We start from the raw sequence: 11,645 nt of genomic DNA on the forward strand, positions 1-11,645 counted from the left end.
CCAGAAAACAGAGTCCGATCAGTTTATTAGGGCAGAATTCCTTGTTACTGGCCCATTAGATGGACTCCCTTGATCGTCCTCCAAATCTTATTCTTGTTGCATTGTTTAACATTTAATCAGCTTCATTGATCCTCTGTGGCTGTTTTGGATCTATCCTTTGAGCGTCCCTGATCGTTGTTCTGCTGACCCTGGCCCACTAAATCAGTGGCCCGATCACGCTGATTGCGCACAGCATTGTGGACGTGGGATTCGGGTTATAGTGTAGCGGAACCGACTCCCTGTTTTTTTCACTTTTCTTCCAATCTTCTTGGGTAAGATCAGACCTTCCATTGCTCCATTTTAAACGGCCCAGATCATCAAGAATTGCTGTGGTGAAGTTCTGGAAGATGTTCTAGATCAGATCCGTGAATTTGCCCAGAGATTTCCTACACGGTACGGACTCAACAATGCCCCGTTATCGCATCAACCTTCATCAGTTCACATTTGTTGTTACGTTAAAAAAAAACCATAGATCTGATCATTTTTCTCTTCCCAATCTGATGGACGGTCCGGATTTCCCGACCAAGTCATGATGCGGGTCAAATGGCCCACCTTATCAGTCGGCATTGGTTTAAAACGCTGCTGGCGTGAAAACTGGGATCTCCAGCGAGAGTTTTCGAGTCAAACACGGTTTGACCGTGTTCCTTGTTTGGTGTAGTGCAGCTGTACGAGTGTGGTGTACGCACACCTCTCTAAGTGGGGTCCTCTGTGATGTTTAAGAGAAATCCGCTCCGTCCATCTATTTTTCCACTTCATATAAGGGGTTGAGACCAAAATTGAAGCATACCCAGATATCAGGTGGGCACTAGATCGATGATTTATGGGATTATCTATCCGTTGGGCTACTTCAATAGGAATCCAAGGGCTGAATTTTGATGTGTACAGTTAATATAGGGTCCTTAGGCCAAATATAAAGTTTCAAACCAAACGGATGGTGCGAACCCTGTGATCTTGCATTCAGTATGACTTTTAGGCCTCTTTAACTTCATTCACTCAATTTTCTTGGATCTTTGGCGTGTAAATTCTTCGATCTCGATCACCTGGGGTCCGTTTCTTACCTTGGTGAGTTTGGAGCATTAAATTCATGCTTTTAGTACCATTTTTCAGTCCAAGCTCTTAAATACACCTTACAACACAAAGACGATTAAAATAGGCTGTTAAACAATATCATGTTCGTAAATTTAGGTAATAACTGGGGTATAATATTCAATATTTGACCCTCAACACGTCCCCTCCTCTTCTGAGCCCGGGGGAGGCTTTGGCAGGCGATGAGAACATCGTACTCACACCCACCGATGTTGACTACCTGGTCGGGAGAACACATACTCCGCCCAGGGATGGGGGCGCACCAATGAATGAGCCTCAGGCGTCGACTTCCAGCGGTGGCGATGAAGCTATGGGATCTGCCCCCTCCCTAAGACTGGGGAGTTCCCCCCTGGCTATCACATGTCCCAGTTAGTCGGTTGGGCGACGAAGCATGCTCCCGAGGTGGAGATCGTCGAGCTCCTCACATACCACCATAAATCCTTCGTCAATGATATTGCCTCAATTCGTTATAAGGTAACCTCCCTCCCTTAGTTGATTTTACTTTTCCTTGATCTTGACATGTTTTCACCTCTTTTGTGTAGGCACTTCCTGTCGACCCGAGAGAGACTATGGGAGATAAGTAGGAAGGACGAGGAGATCAAGGCCATCCGAGGAGAGGTAGAAGCCCTCCGAAGGAAGAAGGCCGAGGCGGATTCACTCCTAAAGGCGACAGCCGAGGAGCAGGAGGAACTCAGGGGCCTGGTGGCCGAGGGTCGCGTGAAGGAGCTGGTGTTCAAAGGGGAGGTCAACGAGCTCCAGTCTCGTCTGGACTTGGCTGACTTCGAGCTGGCGAAGGTGAAAGCCCACCTTGGCTCGTTGGAGGATGACAATGCCTGGCTGGCAGATGACAAGGCTTGACGCTGTTGCCGATGCAGAGACAACCGTTGAGCAGGCTCTTACTGCTCAGCGCGTTGAGTTTGAGGCCTCGCCCGCCTCCATGGCCACTGCTGCCGGCGAGGAGTTCAAGACTTTGGCGGAAAGGATTGTCGAGGCTGAGAAGGTCTACTACTGTGGATATAACACCTGCGTAGAAGATGTTAAAGAGCTCTACCTGGACCTCAACCTCGACTCCCTAAACACCGAAGATACTCCCCCAGCCAACCAGGCCCCAAATGGTGATCCCCCTCAAGCTGGCTGATCCACATACTACCCTGTTTCTTTTTATTTTTAGTAATTGAATATTATTGCGCTTCGGGGACATTTTTGCACTTCGGGACCATTTTGAATATGATACTTGTAGATTCTTAGTCGACGCGTTTGTTGTTGATTATGTGGATTATGCTTGTGGGGTCTGTCGAATGATGAGCCGACCTCTTCTTTAAGAGTTAGCTCGTCGAAGGGATTCATCTCTACACATGAGAAATGGTCCTTCGTAGCATGCCTAGGTGATGAGGTCATCACTTCTTTAAGTGATTAGCTCACCCGCAGGACCTTTGTTGAGAGTTAAATATTGCATATTATCCCCCATTTATATCTTGATTTTATGAACATGATAATGTTTAATGTTCTATTTTACTCATATTTGTGTTGCAAGGTGAATTTAAGAGCTTGGATTGAAAAGGGTGCTAAAAGCATGAATTTGATGCTCAAGAATCACTAAGGTAAGGGATGGATCTTAGGAGACCAAGATTGAAGAATTCACATGCCAAAGATCCAAGAAAATCATGTGAGGAATGAAGAGAATCAAAGATTTAAAGTGAAGAAAAAGAATCCTGAAATCGTCCTGAAAAGGCATATTTTGAAACTCTAAGTCATTTTATGAAATTACACAAAGTAAAATATATTTTGGAAAACTATGAAGAGTGAAGTCTATTTTAGTAGACTGCGTAAATTTGAGGCGGTTTATAGAGTTTTCTAACTAGGTGCGAAAGTTGAAGTTCCACAACTATCAATAGGACTCCTTAGGATGTTCCTAGGCATCGTTTAAGGTTTAAGGAGTGGAGCAAAAAGGTGGAGAAACCGTTGATAAGAGTTTTTTTCCTTCTTCTTTAGTTGTTTTCAAGTTTTTCTTAAGAGACTTTGGTCCAATCATGTCTATGGTTGGCTAAACCTCTTAGCTAGGGTTAAGAGGTGAAGCTTGTAGTGTGATGAAATGTTTCTCTTGCTTTAATTCATGTTTATGTTGAACCTTCTTTAATTCTAATTTGATTTAAAGGAATACTTTCAATTTTTAATGATTTATTGTGACGTAAATTACAGTAGATCTGCAATAACTTTGAGTATCTTCTTTTCCTTACTTTGTGATTATGAGATTGGTAAATCTTGTTGTCAGCCATCGTCCAATGAACATGGTTTGGTGATGGAATCCCTTCCAAGTATCACAATTCTCCTCATTTGAGAATTAGATCGATGAAAGTTTAGATTTGGTTTTATTGATATATCTTCCAATTGGATAGGATAGGACTCCAATTCCAATTATGTTACTTGAAGCAAGTAAGAGGGCTCCCTGATCACTACAAGTAGATCCTTGGCACCCTAATTCCCACATTTAAATTCTTAGTTTTAATTACTCTATTCACAATTACTCTCTCAAATACTTCAAAATTAGTTTCACATCTTTTTCTATTTCTACTTCTAGTTAATTTTAGAAACATACAAGTTTCAGTCCCTGTGGATTCGACCTCGGTCTTACTGAGATTATTACTACATTGCGACCCTACACTTAGGGTTGTGAACAACCTTTGCCTATACTCAGGATCCCATGTAGATTTACAGAAGTGTAGAAAGATGTATCTTTTATTTGAAATGTGGATTCACCACAAATAGGGTCGACCCTTACATTATTTCTGTTTGGAATAGTAAATCTTCAAATGCTCAGCATTCCATGGGTGAGGCAGTGGGCACCTTTCCAGGTCTTAGAGATGATAGGAGTCAGGTCTGGCTAAGCTGACTACTCGATAGGGTCCCTCCCAATTTGGTCCCAGGGACCCTACTCCATGTTCCGTGGTGTTTTAAAACACACGGCAGAGGACGAGGTCTCCCCTCCAGAACTGTCTCGTCTTGACCCTAGAGTTGTAGAAACGGGCGACCTATTGATGCCGAGCTGCGATCCGTAGTTCGGTTGTATTCCTCAGCTCTTCAAGTAGGTCGAGGCTCGTTGTCATCTTCTTGGATTTCTCTCTGTCCTAATATGATCGCACTGGAGCTGTGGAGAGTCCTATCTCGACGGGGACAACTGCCTCGGCACCATAAGAGAGGGAGAACGGGGTTTCCCCAGTCATTGACTGGGCCGTAGTCTGATATGTCCATAACACGAACGGGAGCTCCTCGGCCCAGGCGCCTTTTTCTTTTTCAAGCTTAGTCTTGAGATGACTCTGATCTTGTTCACTGCTTCCACTTGGCTATTAGATTGGGGATGCTGAGAAAATGAGTATGCATTTCTGATGCCGAGTCCTTGACACATGCCCTTGAACCTATTGTTGTCGAACTGTTTTCTATTATCTGACACAATGGTGTAAGGAATGCCGAACCGGCAGATGATATTCTTCCAGACGAAGTCTGTTCCTTTCTACTCGGTGATCCTGGTGACAGGCTCGACTTCAACCCACTTGGTAAAGTAATCGATGACCACAATTGCATACTTGGTCTGTCCTTTACCCTGGGGCAGTGGCCCGATGATATCAATCCCCCATTGGGCAAATGGTCACGGCCCGCTCATGGGAGTCAGTTCCTCTGCTGGTTGCCTCGGGATGGCCGCGAACCTTTGGCATTTGTCATATTTCTGGGCGAGGCCTCTAGAGTCTTCTCGAATCATCGGCCAGAAGTATCCTTGTGATGTTTTATTTAAACCAACACGATTTAAATGATTTTTAAACTCGCAATTATACGAATCAGATGCAGATACGGTACGTATTACGAGATCGTTCCCACGAGGACTGGTCGTCACAATTCAAATCTATGATTCTCCTTAACTAATCCAACAAATAATGGAATGAATTACTAAGCACAATTTTATGAAAAACAATTAATTAAGAACAGGGAAGAAAATTCAATCAGAGAGAGAGCACTAGGACTTTCGAATCCACCCCTAATTATCCTAACCCTTGTTTTGTCTGTTGATTCACCTTGATCTAGATTGATACCACTTATACAGAGAAAGCACAATCTGTGTCCTTAATCGGGCATACAAACTGTCTAATTCCTTTAAGCAATGCCATGAATGACATATCCCATATCCTTGGTCGGGTACATGGAATGTACATTCATTAAAGCACCCTGTTTCTTCCTCTATAGGAAACTTGTTCTTGATCCGACATAAGCACCTATAATAAGCATCCAAACAACATCCATATATATACTTTAATCAAGTTCATAGATGGAGAAGTATAGAATTTAAACCCATAAAGCCCACTTAGAGAAAGAAACAAATTAATTGAAATTCAAAGTAAATCAACCAATACAAGAGCTGATCAAATTAGGCTTCATCTCAGCCCTAGTGAGAGATTAGTGACCCATAAAATCCATAAAAATATTAAATAAAATTCATAAAAAACATCAAACCAAACAATCTCTCTCTCTTCTTTCTTTCTTCTCTTTCTTCTCTTTCTTCTCTCCCTTGCTCCAGATCCTACCCTCGTTCTGAATGACTTTCCCACGTCCAAAACTCCTCTTTTATAGCTGTTGGAGGTCGGGTCGGTGGCGAGTCGTAGAAGGACTCGAAGTGCAATTTTTCGCAGCCGTGATCGGTGGGCCCCACAGAGGCATTTTCTGGAAAATCTACCGTCCATTGGATTGAGGACGAAATTTCAGTCAAGAATAGGTGGTTTTGAAGGTCCATTAGTGCGGCCCTAGGAGAAGAAAATACAAAAAGATCGATTTTGAACGTCCCGGCGTCTACTTTTGGCCTCTGCTGTAGCCGCACACGTGTGTACGCATGGGCGAGAAATATCAACATGGTTTTCGAACCGATCAAGGATGGTGGGCCACAACCGCCTGGGAAGTGCTGACGGACGTGTAAGCCTCGCACGTTTCGCGCGCCCCCCGTGTGATGGTGGGCCCCACATAAGCATTTAAATCCACCCCGTCCATTGGATAGAGGACGAGATTTCATTCAAAGATGGATGGATAGTTTGGAACGCGATGACGCCAGCCGCAAGAAAATACAAAAAGATCGGTAAAGAACCTCCATTTAACATGGAATATTGCTACACCGCGTGCACGCATGGGCACAAGATGAAAACATGGTTTTGTAGTTGTCAAAGCCCTCTACACGATGGACGGCTTGGATCAACCGTACGTGCTACCGGTGGGGCCCACAGCGGTCCGTAAAAAACGGTCTTTCCGCCCGTTGCGGCGCTGGAAACGGACTTTCCGTTTTTGAAAAGATGAAGTCGGGTCAGCGCTGCTGACCGACTTATGCTCGTTCGGTGCACAGGCAGTGCACATGTGCACCGTGCACATGTCACCCAAGGTGGGGTCCACTGTGATGCTTTCGAGAAATCCAATCCATCCATCCTGTTTCTCACCTTATTTAAACCGTCAATACTAAGGTTGAGGAAGTTCCAAATATCAGGTGGGCCCCAATTTAGAGATTAATAGGCTGATCTGTCCGTTGGACCACTTCCCAAGATCTTCTATGGCTGAAATTTAATATGTACGGTTAATTTACGGCCCTCATCCCATGTATGAAGTTTCGAACTGATTGGATAGCGGGAACCATGTGATCTTGCATTCTGGACCCTTTTCGGGCCCCTTTGGCTTGCTTTCCTCAGATCTCAGGCGTGTAAAATCTTCATTATTGGTTCTTTGGAGTCCATCCCGCTTGAGACTTTGGATCATGAAATCCATGCCTTTAACATCAATTTTCAATTAACGCTCCTGACTTCATCCTGTAACAAAAATACAATTAAAATACTCCATTAAGCATTATCATATACGTAAAATCTGGTAATTACTGGGGTCTGATATGCAATATTTGACCCTGATCACAACCCCCAACCAGCATTTTGCTAGTCCCGAGCAAAGTATGCGAAAAATAATTTTAAAAATAAAAGATGATTCCTGTAACTCAAGTAACTTGTGAACAGACAGCTGAGATGTGAAAATTCTAAGATTCATGAATGGTAAGTAGAATTTTCTCCTGAAATCAAGCTCACAGTAAACTTCATAATCAAGTTCAACATATTAATCCATTAATTAGAACATTTCTGAACATCGAGCTCCATGAATGTAAAGTGTAATCTCGACTTACAAACATTAAGAGATCCAATTGTCAACCTCATGATATCATTGGTAATTCGTGACAACCAAGCTTGAAACCAACACTTATCTCACAGATTTATTTTTAATTTTACCAACCTTTGATTTTCTTTATGAGCAGTAACGTAAATGAGGGGAATCAAATTCTTACCTATAGGGAGCAAACCTATGGCGAAAACTCGTCGCCTCATTTTTTATAAGTCAACTATGGAGAATCAAATCTATACCTATAGGGAGCAAACCTATGGTGAAGATTATGTGACTTAGCCTTTTAATTCTTCTTTTTACCAAGTTAATCATTCAAGTTATCGAACCAAAACTTAATGTGCAAGCGAGATGTGATATGTAAAATCATGACTTAATCAATGTTCACAACGTCTAATCATGGATTAACAATTCAAAATTGACTGTGAAATCAAGCAGATGGCCGAATCCAAGAGTCATTAGTTACCAACATCAGGTATCTTATAATGTTAAAATCACAACTATCCTTCAAAGTCACTTTGAATTCAATAGAAATTCAGAAAAAATTTTAAAATTTTCACAAATTTTCCTCAGGACTAAGAAAATACTGATTAGGTACCCTAATCTCCCACCCCCAACCGAAAATCTACATTGTCCTCAATGTATTAGAAATAAACAAGTAATGCACATGGGACAACGAATAATAAAAGAGAAATGAGGGAAAGATAGTACCTGGACGGAGAATCAAGAGGCTTCCCAAAATTATCAATGTAAGAGCAAGTTAGGGCAAGAGAGAAATTAATAGAAGCGAAAATAACAAAAAGAAAAAGAAAAGAAGATCCTACCTATACCACTTTCGCAGGTGCTCTCGATTGCATTTAGCGCATGCAACAAGCCTTTAAACCCCTAGGTTACCCCTAGTGGACGAGTTGTAGTCTCGTGAGGGTTTGCAGTAATGTTACCCACAAACATTGAAGTAACTAACTCAGAAAAATGAAAATGAATGAAATAAAAAGCAATACAATAAAGCAAAAGGCTGGGTTACCTCCCATGAGCGCTAAGTTTAACGTCTTCAGCCAGACAAGAACGGACCATGAATGAAATAATCTTTATAACCGGGGTTCGCCAAAGAAATTACCTCAACACTTTCATTAACCGATCCCAGACAAGTGATGTGAGTTCCCATGAACTGTGCTATCTGAAATAAGGCAACTGACACTGTCATCAAATAATTTAAGGACTTCTGCTCGAACGACTTCTTCTATGTTAGGATCACGCTTCCTTTGCATGTTATGCGACATTTCCACAGCATGATCCATACATATCGTGGGGCATACTCCCTGTATTTCCACTATCTTCCGTTCAATTGCTGCCTTATATGCTCTGCTCGCCTTTGTCTTCTCAGAGTCGGAAGCTATGCTGTCAAGAAGAGTCTCAGAGGGATGGAGAGGTTCCACTTTCGCTCTCCATTTTTCAGTCTCCAATATAGGAGTAGAGTCGAGCAATGCATTGACTTCATGGATGGGACTATCAATGTCAAAATCCATGCCCGATTGTGCTAAGCAGGTTTCAAGAGGATCTTCAAAAGATGTACGGAAGGAGTCCTGCACAAGGCTCTCGATCATGTCCACTTCAAATATGTCATCCAAATCTGAGGGTTGTTCTGCATTAAAAACATTGAGTTTAATATTCATGTTACCAAAGGACAATTTCATAACTCCATTCCTGCAATTGATAATAGCATTAGATGTGGCCAAAAATGGACGACCCAAAATGACTGGGATCTGACTATGAAGATTATGGACAGGCTGAGTATCTATAACTATGAAATCCACTGGAAAATAAAATTTATCAACCTGGATTAACACATCTTCAATAACACCCCGGGGCACCTTGATAGATCTATCGGCTAGTTGTAATGTTACCTTAGTCGGTTTCAACTCACCAAGTCCTAGCTGCTCATAAACCGAATATGGTAACAAATTGACACTCGCCCCTAAATCAAGTAATGCCTTCCGGATCTTATGATCTCCTATGCCGCAAGAAATGGTGGGAGCTCCTGGATCCCTAAATTTAGGAGGGGTGTTATGTTGAATCATGGAGCTGAGCTGCTCTGTAAGGAAGACTTTCTTATGAACATTCTGCTTACGCTTTTGAGTGCATAAATCTTTAAGAAACTTAGCGTAAGAAGGGACTTGCTTGATAGCGTCAAGCAACGGGATGTTGACTTGCACTTTTTGAAACACATCCAAGATTTCATCAAAGTTATTTCTTTTCTTTGTTGGTGCCAGACGTTGAGGAAAGGGTGCTTTGGGCACATAAGGTGGCACATTAGTGGCTCTTGGAGAGTCAGAGAGCTTTTGGACTTTGGATGCATTGGTATGGCTCTCTGCTTCATCTTGATCTTCTGTTTTAGAATTTGATTCATCCCCAGCATCTCTATTCTGTTATCAATCTGCTTGCCTGACCTAAGGGTAGTGATCGATTTGGCCTGTTCATGATATTGCCCTTGGTTGGAATTAGAGCCAATCTCATACTGTCCCTTTGGATTAGCCTCAGGTTGGCTAGGGAGCTTGCCCTTCTCTCTCTCACTCAATGTGGCAGCTAGTTGACCCATTTGTACTTCCAGCTTGGCAATGGATTGTGCATTTGCATGTAAGCTTTCCTGGTTGGCCAGTAAGGTTTGTTGGGTGTCTTTTTGGAATTGGAGAGAACTCCGCATGAAAAGATGGAGTGTATCCTCAAGAGATGGTTTCCTTGATTGTGTAGGCAGTTGTTGATATTGTGGAAAACTGTTGAGGTTGTTGACTGCCAACTTGGAGGTGCGGTTGCATGGGAGGATTTCCAGATGGTCCTCCTTGTTGTGGTCCTTTGCCCAAGAGAAATTTGGATGTCTAGCCCACCCTGGGTTGTATGTGTTCGAGTAAGGATCATTCCCGGATTTTTGAAAAGTGTTCATAGCATGAACTTGTTCAGAGAGAAGTTCTGGGAATGCTGCACTAGATGGACAAGACTGCATAGGATGGGCAGGACTAGAACATGTGGCATATGCCTCGACTTGAGCTGGTTGTGGTGGTCCATTATTTAATACCAGAGCATCAACTTTCTTTGTCAGGTTATCAATCTTGGCGCTCAGCTCTGGCATGACTCCTATCTCATATATACCACCTCTCTTTTGTGGTTGGGGACTTCTGTCACCTCTATTTGAATAATCCCATTGCTGGGAATTTTCGCACAAGGTTTCAAAGAAGTTCCACGCTTCGACATTACTTTTGGTCATGAATGACCCTCCACTGGTGGCATCAACCATGCGACGGTTCTGTGGTGTCAGACTGCCATAGAAGTATTGAACTTGTTGCCACTTCTCAAAACCATGGTGAGGACATTTAAAAAGCAAGTCCTTCCATCTTTCCCAACATTCATGAAAGTGCTCGCCCTCTTTTTGTGTGAAGTTAGTAATTTCTCTACGGAGGGCATTGGTTTTGTGAACGGGGAAGAACTTGTTTAAGAACTTCTTAGACAGTTGGTCCCATGTAGTGATAGATCCAACTTCTAGAGAATTCAACCATGCTTTCGCCTTATCCTTCAAAGAAAAAGGAAACAGCGTAGGCGGATCGAATCGTCTGAGAAGTTTTGGAACTTAAAGGTGGAGCAAATGTTTAAGAATTCTTTCACATGATGATATGGGTCCTCCTTGTCCAATCCATAAAAGGATGGCAACAATTGTATGACTCCATGTTTAAGTCAAAGTGTGCTGCCGTAGTGGTTGGCAACACTATGCATGAAGGCGCATTAAATTGGACAGGAGCTGAATAATCTTTGAGAGCTTTAACTTCAGTCTCATTCGCCATTTCAACAGGATTATTTCTCAATCTTTCACGAATTGTTCTTTCAATCTCAGGATCAAACGGTGCTAGTTCTATATTCAGAGATCTACGTCCTAGCATAAACTATGTTATTGCAATAAGAAAGAAAACTAAACTAAGATGCAACCTAAAATGAATAAAACTAAAGGAAAAAGTTATGAATTCCTAAAACAAGAGAAAGCTATACAAACGAGAATTGGAAAGAAGAACCCGAGAAAAGGAGATGATGAATGTCTGAAGATTTGAGAGCTCCTTCTTTTGAAGACAATGTTATTTAGCAGCTTCCTTCCTTAATTCCTGTAAACAAAAAGAAAACAAAAATAAATTAAATTTACTAAAATAATGCTAGAAAAAAAATCCTAAGCAACGGTTAATTTCTAAAAAAGAAAGTTTGTAATCTTAGAAATAAAAGCTAAGTTAGTTTCTAAAAAGGAAAAATTTCTAAAAAATAGGAAATTAGAAAATAAGAGAGAAACTTTCTAAAAAAATAAA

General features: G+C 42.0%; 1 non-coding gene across 1 annotated transcript; it reads left to right on the top strand.

Moving 5' to 3' along the window:
- Positions 1 to 10,655: 10,655 nt before the first annotated feature.
- Positions 10,656 to 10,762, top strand: LOC131244704 (small nucleolar RNA R71). Its single transcript, XR_009170481.1, has one exon. It is a non-coding gene; the product is annotated as a small nucleolar RNA R71 (small nucleolar RNA).
- Positions 10,763 to 11,645: the final 883 nt, after the last annotated feature.

This window comes from Magnolia sinica, chromosome 4 (assembly GCF_029962835.1).
Source record: "Magnolia sinica isolate HGM2019 chromosome 4, MsV1, whole genome shotgun sequence".
Classification (NCBI taxonomy): Eukaryota; Viridiplantae; Streptophyta; class Magnoliopsida; order Magnoliales; family Magnoliaceae; genus Magnolia; species Magnolia sinica.